The sequence below is a fragment of the Ambystoma mexicanum genome, chromosome 2p, assembly GCF_040938575.1.
Source record: "Ambystoma mexicanum isolate Mex_15411 chromosome 2p, UKY_AmexF1_1, whole genome shotgun sequence".
Lineage (NCBI taxonomy): Eukaryota > Metazoa > Chordata > Amphibia > Caudata > Ambystomatidae > Ambystoma > Ambystoma mexicanum.
In genome coordinates this window covers 1,344,650,366-1,344,663,006 of record NC_090923.1, presented here as the reverse complement: position 1 = coordinate 1,344,663,006, position 12,641 = coordinate 1,344,650,366, and positions in this window count along the sequence as shown.

The following is a 12,641-nucleotide window of genomic DNA, read 5'->3' as shown; positions in this document are numbered from 1 at the left end:
ATATCATAGGTACTGAAGCGGTTAATCAGGCAAGCAGGCCGATGGCTGCGAAATACTCATGTGATAATAAGGTTGGTAAGGATTCACTCATTAAGATCTGTGCCCCAAATGAAGACAAGAGTCAACCGTCGTGCTCAGTTAATACTGGGTTGGGGCCTAGTGAATGGCTTAATAAAGAGAAGATGGTCGATACTACCTTATCCCATACTGGGTGTTTTGCCTCGGCCCCTACTGGGATTGCACCTTCCTTGAAAAACAAGACTACACTAATGGACTCTGTACTCACTTCTGCAACTAGACCTGAGGTGCTGCCTTTGCCTGAAGCTAATGAGCTTCTTTCGAACACGACCACTGATATGTCTACCTCGGAGGTCCCATTGAACAAGCAGGTTACTTACACATCTAGTAAAGAGGAGGAAATTACATCTATGGTCAGGAAAATCTTAGAGGATACCTTTTCGGTGAATAAGAATGGGTGGCATGTACCACCCAATAATTTAAAAGAGTCTACAATTGTAAATATGTGCGGTACTGTCATGAGGGCAGGACGATGGAAGTGTTGGACACGATGGAAGCGCCATTAATTTACCCTTCACGGCGCCCTGTGCAGCGTTCTAGCTGTTACGTTCTGTGCGCCTCATATTGAGGTTAGCCACGCCCCCACCTTGCGTTGCAACTGTTTCCTGTTCTTCGCTACACGGTTGCCTTTGGTTCCCGTGCCCTCTGTGTTTACCTCCCGTCTGACTTTTCTCTTTCATAGCGTCGTGGTTTCCTAGCCTTATTGTTCCACTTTTGGCGTTACCACTCTCGGTATCTTTTTTCTCTTTATGTGCATTTCCTCCGTTTCTCTGCCTCCACTCGGCTTTTCACTTCCAGGTAACTCCGCCTCCTTCTCTCTGCATTTTCATACTGCTTTTCCTCCGGGGCATCGTTACTTTCACCCTACCATTTTCACAGCTCCTTCCAGCTTCTGGGTTTTTCACTGTGCATACTTTCTTTTTCTCCTCGTAAACATTTGGGTGATTTCATCGGGATTATCGGGTTCGCTCCTTGGTTTCTATTTATTCTTGTCTTTGCGGTATCACGTCTAGTTTCACGGTTTCGGGTTGGTAGTTTCTTTTATCTCTCTCCAGTTTTCATTACTCCCTACCTGCTGCCGATCCTGTATTAGATGGATGAATGAACTTGGTTTCCCCGCCTTCTTCTGTCGGGTACTACGCTGAATTTGTCACCTGGCACTTACCGGATTCCCAGCTGCAGAACCTCTTGGCCTTATTTCCTCGCAGCGCTTACAAGAGCGCACCTCAGTGATTGTTTTCTTCCCGGAACTGAAAGATCGTTGGACTTCCATTCAGCCCTGTGCACATTCAAACAATTCAGGGGTTTTTTCTGCCACTGGCTTTTTCCCCTAACAGGCTGTGCAGGGAATCCTCCGCCTTGGTTGCTGTCTGCCTTCTTACGCAACCACTGTGGTGAGTTCCCGGAACAGACCGTATCTCTTCTCTAAAAAAAAGACTCCGGACCGGACTACGCCATCTGCTGAGGCTGAAATATCTTCCTGCGAATCAGACACCGAATCACAGGTGAGCCCCACTCGTGACAGGTACTAACACTCAAAATTTTGATAAACCAATGAACGATCAGGATTTAAAAAGACCTGCTTTAAGTGACCTTCCAAGTCTAATATTGACAACATTGTTCTGGGAGGGCAATCGAATCTCCTTAAACCGTCCATATATCCTCTCATTGTTTGCAGCAATTCCGGAATTAGCACTAATTTCATCTGCTGATATAGTCTTGGTGGATTTCATTCACAGACAGAGATTAGACTATGTACGTCTTGTTATTCCATCTCCCTTAGTAAGAAATCTGCTGCTAAAGGAGGCTGAATCGTTACAGCGCAGGGGTTTTGACCTACTGCAATACGAGCACACCTTCCCTCCAAAGAATGGTAACTCTCAATCTACAAATGGTGTGGAAAGTGGAGTAGGGGTTGAACCCAGCGTGGGGTGTCACAATTTAACAATTGACAATGTTGACAAGCAAGAGTGGAGATGGCTGGCTCTCTCCCTCAGAGAATCGATTAACTCTCTGAGGGAATTGGGGAAACCACTCTAGCAAGTCTAGAAAAATATCTTTGGCAAGTTGGAACGCGAGAGGACATTTACATTTGATCCACACTAGTGAGGTTACCAATGTTTTACAATCTTTTGACTTGTTACTCTTGCAAGAAACTTGGGCTTCTAGTGATCTTTTATGGGAAGGATATGATATAGTTCAAACTAATGCCGTAAAGGGGGCTAAAGGGCGACCAATGGGCGGGCTCCTAATGGCCTGTAAGAAATCTCTTGGGGCTACAAAACTGAGCGATTGGTCTAGTTCTAATTCCTTTCTAACAGTGACTTATGAGATCAAATATGGTGAGACAAATATCCAACTTTGCTTCACCAATGTATATTGGAATCCGCTAAAATATTCTGACTCTCAACTAGTAAAAGAAATTAACAACTTGACCTCTAAAATTGATGAATGGAGAGCAGTTAATGTGAATGGTGTCAAAATTATAGCAGGGGACCTGAATTCAGATTGCAATATTGATTCTATGGTGGCAGATGCCTTATTGTCAGAAAACAAGAATAATAAATGTAATGCCAAAATCTCGGCAGGGAACACCAAGTTTCGGGGAGCGATATGGTTTAATTTTGTGGAAATTATGGGCTTAACGATGCTGGATAACAACTGCCATACCTGGAATGCTAGAGGTTTCAGCTCTATTTTGGACTATATCTTTGTGTCTGTTGGATTTGATAAAATTATCTCCAAACTTACCATAGCTAAGATGCCTACTAGTGATCACAATTTACTACATATTGATTTTCCCTATCCAGCCCCTTCCGAGCCACCTTCATGCTATACTCAGGGCTTGCTAGTGAATCAAAAAGGGATTAGAGTGAGATGGTCGTTTGCTAAAACAAAGAAATTTTCCTCTGTCATGGTTAAGAATTTTGAACAGATGCATCTTGAAGATCGGGTCTGTAATCTGTCCGTGACCAAGTTTACAACACATGTTAACGATATAATATCGAAATCTGTAGTGAATTTGATACCTGGTGGTAATGCTAGAAGGAGTCATACACATTGCTTCAGTATGGAGGTTTACAAACAAAGTCAATTGATGAGGAGTGAAATTCGCTCAGTTAAAAAAATGGGCCATACCGCAGACTATATATTGATGCAGATTAAAAAAATCAATCAACAATACAAAAATTGGTTAATAAATTTCAAGGGCATGCAAGCTCAATTGGATGGGGAAAACATGATCAATGCACTAAAAGGAAATAACATATCTAACTTTTGGCAAATCATTAATAAGGTTGAATTCTCTCAAAAGGAAATGCTACTTACTGAAATTAGTGAGAGAAGGTGGCATGATTATTTCTCCAAAATGTATAGCTGTGAGATGGCCAATCTGGGTGGAACTGTTATTAAGGTTCCTACATGGGAATTGAACATCTCTGTCGCGAATATTTCTCGCCTAATTACTAAATCCAAAAATTCGGCTGCTCCTGGTCCAAATAATTTGTCTAATAAGATCCTAAAAACTGACATTGATGTTTGGGCTAAGGTTCTGCATATCCTATACAATGACATCCTGAGCACTAAAACCATTCCAGAGTCTTGGAGATCAGCACTTGTACTCCCGATCTATAAAAAGGGATCCAGATATGCTCCTGAAAGCTACAGACCCATAGCTATCTCGGATCCGGAGTCGAAAATATTTGCTTCTATTGTACTGGAAGAAATGCAAGACTGGATTAAGTGCAATAACATATTGGATGCCAAACAGATTGTTTTTTAAAAAAACATAGGTACGGACTGCGGGGGACTTATACTCAAAAGTCTACAATCTAAAGCACTAATGAATAATGGAGTTCCAATTTTTGTTGCCTCCATGGATCTCAGCAGAGCGTTCGACATGGTTGATCGCCCATCCCTTTGGTCCATTCTGAGAGACTTGAATATACCTAAACATCTTCTGGAAATTATAATAGAATTGTACTCAGAGACTAAAATCGAAGTGAGATTAAACTCGGAAGGTCAATTTACCTCAGAGATTAACATTCCTAATGGGCTCCGACAAGGCTGCATGCTTGCTCCTACGTTGTTTAATCTATATGTTTGTGGAGCCAACAAAGCGTTAAAAAACAAAGGGTTGGTGGCACCAAAATTGGGTAATAAAGCGATAGAATGGTTAGCGTACGCTGATGATTTTTTGCTATTGGACTGTACCAAAGTGGGTTTACAAAGATTGATAAATGCATTTATAATATTTGTTTCTAAACTACACTTAAAAATAAATGCATCTAAGACTACCATTGTGTGCCTGGGTAAATCTTGGAAAAATATCCTTGGTCACACTTGGCACTGCGAGGGCAAATGTATCAAGTGCCAGATTGCCTTTAAGTACTTGGGTTATAATGTGATTGGTTCAGGTTCTACAACCATAATAAAAACACAATTGAGGACTAAGGTAGAGATGGCCCTAAGGCAAATGTGCAAACTAGAGATCAAATATTGTAAATTCACCTTGACACCGCTAAGATCCTTCTATATCATGAAGGGTATTCCAAGGTTTATGTTTGGTATGGAATTTTTTGATTTCGAAAATACGGATTGGGCGAAGTCCCTTGAAAGTCTGATATGGAAAGGAATCTTATACTTTCTACCTAAAAGTGTTCCGATGGAAATTATAAGATACGAGCTGGGCTTACACTCCTTGCAATCGTTTATTATGTGGAAAAAGATCCTACTATGGAGGAAGTGTTTAGTAAATTCATCAGATAATCTTTATACTATAGCAGGTACAGACACTTCTAACTTGTTTACTAATCAATTAAAAGCTAAGGTAGAGGCTTGTCTCTCCAAGCTGGGTGTCTCAGTGGAAATGTTGCAATCTAATCCGCCAACGGTAAAAATGATTTTAAAAAGTGAAGATTGGTTACAGACCGCATGTACAGTCTCGCGCTCAGGTAATTTTAATCAAGTATATTCCTTCTGGAAATGTTTTCCTGGTGTGGAAGCTTATTTAGAAAAATATCCTTGCAGAAGTTTACGAAATGTCTTTATGAGATTTAGATTTAATGTGATGAGAACTAATAGTATTCTCAAGAGTTGGAATTTGCTGACAGACCCATGGGTCTGGTGCAGATTCTGTAGGAAAGAGGGTACGGAGGAAACATTGCAGCACATTCTACTCATTTGTCCAACTTTGCTCCAATATCGTATCTCATATTTTGCTCAATTTGTTCAACACTTACATTGTGTAAATAGAGAATTACTGTGGTATCAAATAAGACATGGTCATAACGCTGCACTCAGGATTAGAGTGACTGCCTTTTTAAAAGTCGTTTGTGGTCTATCCTAAATGTTTTTTTTAGAAACCTATAGAAATATCTTCGTAGAAACTTTAAGAGTTCTTGATTTTAGGTTTTCTTGATTTGTCTATTATTTTGTTCTTTCTTTTTTTTCCTTTTCTTTTTTTATTTCATTCTAGTAATCATGTAAAGTTGGTTAATCTGATTTGTCGATCTAAAATGCTTATTTCTGTATAGTAGTGTGTTGATTAGAATAGAATGTTTATACTGTTTTACTTTGCATATGTATATTTTTTACTCTTTTGCTATAAAGTGTATTTTGTAAAGGTTCAAATAAACCATATACAATTAAAAAAAAAAAAAAAAGCAACCGCCTCACCTGGTGGCATGACCACACGGAACCCAGGGTGGGCCTGGGGCCCGTTAATTGACCCTAAGATCAGAGTGCAGCGGAGAGACCAAATCCCTGAGCTTTGCACAAGAAGTGCAATAGCTTCCAAGCTGAGCAGCGGGAGGGAAGCAAACGCTTCCAAAAGTGTAACATCCTGGAAAGGGGCGAAGATTGATCGTCAAGGCTGGGAAAGCCACAAGGTTTATGGAAGACAGATAACCCGAATGGAGACAAAGGAACCCTATCAGAGGGCTGCAGAGAGTCTGGAGAAACCGAGAGACTTCAATATCCAAGGCTGTGGAAGCCACAAGGGTTACGTGAGCCAGATAAAACTGAATAGAGACAAAGCAGGCCTATCAGAGTGTTAGGGGACTTTGGAGAGCAAAGCCACAAAGGTTACCGGAGACAAGGAAACCCGAATGGGCAGCCACCCCACCGAAGCCCCACTAAAGTAAACCTGTTAAAGTGCCAGAGGACTTTGAGAAGTCCATAAATCAAGAAATATAAACAGCACACCTATAGAGAGAGAACCTGCAGGGTTCAAGTGTTTAAAGGAGAGTTCCGGGACTTTTTTTTTATTGTCCCTACGGGTCGGCCATGTGTTTGTAAGCATAAATCGGTAGATCGTAGGAAACTTTCCTATGGACCTTACCCGACTTTTCGCCCATTATCGCACTCGAAATCAGCCTCCATTTTGTGATAATCCTATCATTCCGCCGCATCGACCTGGCTCACCTGCCTTTGCGGCACTAAATCAAATCCCCCGCCCCTGAGCCTGACATCAGCAGACGCGTACTGCCCATTTCAAGCACGTCTCGTGTCAACAATCGCTGCGCCTCAGCTATTGACGTGTTGCCATGGAAATGGCAGGACGCCTCTTTCCCCAATAAGTATAAACAGACCGTTTCACAACATACAGCAGCAGATTTTCGATTCCATTCCTCTCTCTGTGTTACTTTGAGTATTCTGTGACTCGTTTCAGTGCTCTGGTCAGCTACCTTCGCCGCTTGTAGCCCGTGTGAACAGATACCAGTACCACCGCTATAAATTATTTTACTATCTTTACCGCACAATGGCCACAATAATGCCGTATATGTACGAGCCCGAGTACACCGAGGAAGAACTACTGGAAAGGCAAGCACGCGAAAACGATGGGGATTCGGACGGCAGTTGGGAGGACCAGTCAACGGATGAAGAGCCTGGACCATGTCGCATGGACGGCGTCTCCACCTGGTGCACGTGCAATCGGTGCGAGCTAATGCCAACTGAGGAGGAGAACTGCTGCTGCCGTGAAAATTCCGGGTGCTTGGCCTACATTTCGGAAAGCGAGCAAAGTCAGCAGGAAGGCGAGCAAAGTCCGCAATGCATCACCGAGCTGCCAGAGTTCAGGGAAGCCTGCCTCTCACGGACAGTGTTGAGGATGATGATGGTGCTTATGCACGAACTTCGTGGCACTGTTCGTCCGCGTAATCCGAGTAACGAGTAAGTATACTCTGTTTGTGATGTCAGTGATGCCACCACTATTTCATGGTCGTCTCCCACATATAAAATTACATTTACATATCATTCGAACGCATGTAAATTGGTTCCATATAGTGCATTTTCTAGATATAATTTTTTTCTAAGGAAAATGACATGTGTTACCTGAATCGACATTGATAAGAAAGTTTGGTCAGTTTAATACAGTTTGCATCTTTTTTTTTCACAGGTGGTACAGGCTGGTGGCCTATCGTTGCTTCACTTGGTGGCTTCACGGGAGGCTCGGACACCGCGTTCGGAGAGTAATACCTGCCTGTGCGGTACTTGCCATTAGACAACATTTCCCCAGTGACAGTGGACAATACCGCGGATTTTCCCTCGATGTGCTGCAACCTCAACTTTACAATGTGTAATGTTTATTATTTATGTTTAATTAAAATCTAAAATAAAGCCCAACATATATTTTAACAATGGTTGTTTTGATTTTTTAAATGAATCTAGTGTATATTCTCCTGGGAGGGTGAGGTATTTATAAACTCACCCCCCTGCCTTCCATGTAGTAGATCCTGCAGCCATCCTCTTACATTCAGTTAGATGGCCTCTCCTTGGTGAGGCCCTGCGGCAAACGGGTCTTGTCTGCACGACCACCGCCCCGATCCACCCCCCGCCTTATCAAAGGCAGTTCGCACCGGGGTACTTGAGCTGCTGGCAAGTGGAGCTGTCAGGGAGCGATAAAGGCCAAGAGGTGCCAAAGACCATGTACACTTCAAAGTGGTCTATAGAGCATGGGTTTGTTGTTCCCATGTCTACCTCCAGACCCCGTGTCTCCTGCCAAGCATCCCCCTCACGCTGGACGGCCCCCTGCAATCCACATAAGTGTGTCTCCATTCACGAGTCTTCCTGTGTCTTGTCTGCACAACCACCGCCCCGATCCACCCCCCGCCCTATCAAAGGCAGTTCGCACCGGGGTACTTGCGCTGCTGGCAAGTGGAGCTGTCAGGGAGCGATAAAGGCCAAGAGGTGCCAAAGACCATGTACACTTCAAAGTGGTCTATAGAGCATGGGTTTGTTGTTCCCATGTCTACCTCCAGACCCCGTGTCTCCTGCCAAGCATCCCCCTCACGCTGGACGGCCCCCTGCAATCCACATAATGCCACGACATATACACGTCATTCATTCACAAACACACCCCTGGTTCGAATTCTTTATAACCCACTTCATATTTCTAATGAGAACTTCTTTGCGCTTTGCTAGTCAACCCGTGAAGGTGCTGGTTATCTGCTCTTCGTCTCTGTGAACTTCCGTGACCACTTTGAGCAAACTCGTCAGTTTGCAACCTGTGAACTGCTCCCTGTTCTACGACAAGAAACTACTCTGATCCCTGCATCTAACTGTTTGTTCGTCAAGGTAAGTCCATGTACCATAATCATTTTGCGTCCAATTTTTTAATTTATATCTATTTGCTAGTAGTCATCAAATTGCATCCATGTTTTCTTTTCGTTCACGACAGTACATGCAAGGAACTAGTCACATGTTCTGAGTTTAGTCAAATTACTTTTTCTATTTTTTGAAAGTTATTGAAATACTTATCCGCATGTGAATAACGTGTATAGTTCCAAGAACCAAAACGGACCTTGCATTGAACCTTTTATGTGTCATTTACTGTTTTAACACATTGGTATTCATAGAGAATTGTTGATCTTTACTTTTCAGAACTTTCCATAATGCCTGCCTGTTCCATTGGCGGTTGCCCTTCGAAGACCCATAACAAATCTGAAGGTACTATAATGCATGTTTTCCCTAAGACAATAGATCAGATAAGAGAATGGGTCCGATATTGCGGATATCCAGCCTCTGAGCTAGAAAGTAGAGTCCTAGAAGTCTTTGCGGACAAGAGGGGTGATCGATACCGCATCTGCAGCAGGCACTTTAGCCCAGACATGTACTCCACATCATTGCTAATAAAGAAGAAAACACCGCGAGCGAGGCGAAAATTGCTCTCAACCGCTATTCCCACTCTATTCGTCCACATCCCTCCACTGGTGAGTCAAGTTTACGTATTTATCTCTCGGCCTTGCGGTAGTGTGTAGCATTAGCTAACAATAATTTCCCCATTTATGTATCCACTCAATATGAAGGCGGAAGATTCTCCATCCGTGTCGTTATTGCAGTCATCAGCCACTTCAAGCGCCTATCGGGTAATCTTACTTAGCTATTCTGACACTGACTTGTTTTAGGCATGTAAATCAATAGTTTTAATTGATCGTGTAATTATTTTACCTAATGGTACACCCTTGTACTCGTCCTCTAGTCTTTGTTTTCAGTTATAATTATTGTTATCCAAAATAATGCAAGTACTGTCTTTCAGGGAGATGCTGAGGAGTCCAACGCATTGACGACAACCGTAGATGTCACTCAGATGCTCGAGGTACGTTTCCGGACAGTTCCATCGATGGAGATCATCAGATCTTGCATTCTTGTAGCGTGATTGTTACACACAATGTTTCTTTCGTTTTTAGCCATTGATATGTCCTTCTGTCGTCGCCCTCCTATTTGTCTTCTTTTTTCAATATTGTGTTCATTACTAATGAAAGTCCTATGTTTCAGGGAGTCGATGGAGCATTAGTCCAAGTAGAAGGGGGAGCATGCAGTTACGGGTCGGCGCAACAGCTTGCAGAAGTGTGCACCGCAGTTACATCGTCCCTTGATGTTCTTATGCATTTCGAGGTATGGATACTGACAGTTCGATCAAGCGAAATCATATGACGTGATTACATCCGCTATACTTCCTTCTTTATTAACGCAAGTACTATGTTTCAGGGAGATGACGGAGCTTCTTCTACAAGAACATCACCCCTAGTAGTTGATGCAGATCTCTGGGTGGTGACACTTCCAACGATCGAGCAAATCGAATCATATTTACATATCCATTATTTATTTTAGACAACTGATCATTTGTGCAGGTCTATTTAGATGAGCCGTTGACGCCTGCTCAAAGTTTATGTTCTTTTTAACAAAATAGAAAAGCATACTAATGCAATTACTGTGTTTCAGGGAGTTGCTGAAGCGTCATCTTCAATAATATCATCAATGGAAGTCTATGCGGAGCCCGAGGTATGGATCTTGACAGTTCAATCTAACTAGATCAACAATGCGTGAACTATTGTCGTTTGAATGTTCTACACAATGCGTTCATTCGTGTTTTGCTATTGAGATGTACGTATGGGTATTGGTCCCCAAGTACATTTTGTGTTTTCAATATTATTATACATACTAATGAAAGTTCTATGTTTCAGGGAGTCGATGGAGCCTCAGTGAGTGATGGATGTGCTTATCATGAAAATATAGTCGTTGCAGCGCGAGAGGAAGTGGAGACATGCACACACGAGTCGGAGCAACAGCGTCCAGATGTTGAAGTTCGAGGCAAGAAAGTTTCAAAGAAAAGAAAGCAAAAGAAGGTTAGTGTCCTGTTCACTATATTATGTTGTCTTTCACTGTCAATAGTTCAATACTGTAAGTTGTGTTTAAACTGAACATCCCTTTTCTAATCTGTCCTCTAGTTGCGAGTGGGTGTAAGAACTAGATCTACACAGACAGTGAAGCGAACGAGAGATGTTGCTTGTCAAACCTTTTGGCAGGGACTTGAGACTGGAGATGCATCGTGCCAATGGGAAGAATATGAAGTGATTGACAACGGAGCTATACCACCACCAGCCATTGATAGTGAATGTCCTCCTGGTAGTTTGGATGCAGTCGGAGATCAATTCACAGAATCCACACCCGCAAAAAATAAGAGCGCGCGAAAGTTGAAGACATTGTTTTTTTCTCCCATCTCCGGACAAGGAACAGATGTTGCAATGGAAGAGAATGACGTGGACGACAATGAAACACCATCAATATCACTCAGCATAGCGGAAGACGATATCAGAGATTGTACCTTTCATGCGAGTGACATGTCCTCAACGTTACAGGCCGAACCAGCTGGGATGCAGAGTGACAGTATAAGGAAAGAGGCCAAATTCATTGTATTCGATAGCTGTTTGATGGATATTATTATGATGATGAAATGTGGGCATTCGGTTGGTGGGGAAGTATGTGGGGAGCCATTGATTAATGTGACTCGTGCAATTCGAGGCACTAACCTTAAAATACATGCCACCTGTACACAATATCATCCGTTCGCATGGTCTGCACAACCCATGCTGGGGCAACTGCCAGCAGGCAATCTACTTTGTGCAGCGGCCGCACTTTTTAGTGGTTCAAGTTTTAAAAAGTTACAGTATTTCTTTCAGTTTGTGGGAATCCATTTCATTGCGAAAAGTCAGTTCTACAAATACCAAAACGATTATCTATTTCCAGCCATCAGCGAAGCTTGGAGAATGGAAAAAATGTCAATGGAAAGTACATTCGCGGGCAAACGCTTCAGGCTAGCCGGTGATGGACAGTGCGACAGCCCAGGATTTTCAGCCAAGTACTGCACCTACCACTTTCAGGACATGGAAAGTAAGAAAATTGTGAGTTCGGTGGTCGTGCAGGTGTCACAAAGTACATCCTCAGTGGCCATGGAGAAAGTTGGCTTTGTAGCATCATTGCAAGAACTACAATCGCGGGGAATGGTGATCGACCTGATAGCCACGGACAGACACGTTTCAATTGCCAAGACAATGAGAGAACAGTACAAAAATATAAATCACCAATTTGACGTTTGGCATCTTGCAAAATCAATCAATAAAAAATTGTCTGCTGCAGGTAAAAAAAAAGAATTGCAAGGTATTTCACAGTGGTCCAAGTCAATCAGCAACCATCTTTGGTGGAGCTCAAAAACATGTGAAGGGTCGTTGGAAATTCTACTGGAAAAATGGCGGTCAGTAATGTTGCACTGTAGCAACGTACATCGATGGTCGACAAATGAGCATTTCCACAAATGTGAACATGGCCATTTGTCCACAGAGGAGGCACGGAAGAAGAAGTGGTTGATTCCTTCATCACCCACTCACAAAGCCATTGAAAAGATTGTATTTGATAAAACTATAACAAAAGCTTTGAGGGGACTCACGGAATTCTGCCACACAGGAGATTTGGAGGTGTTCCACAATATGTGCCTCAAGTACAGGCCCAAAAGATTGCATTTTGGCATGGAAGGCATGATAAATCGGACTCTTTTAGCGGTCTTGGCACATAACCATAATGTTGGCCGTCAACAAAGTAGGACGACCGGAACTTTAGGGACGCTTCGCTACAATAAGGCCTTCACTAAAAGAAGTAAACAATGGGTGATCAAACCAGTGTTTGAGGATATGCAATATGAGTTTATTGAGAGACTTATCGTAGATGTCCTCGATAGGCACATACATGGAGTGGTGAACGAACCTATGCAGGGGACAACTGCATTGCCA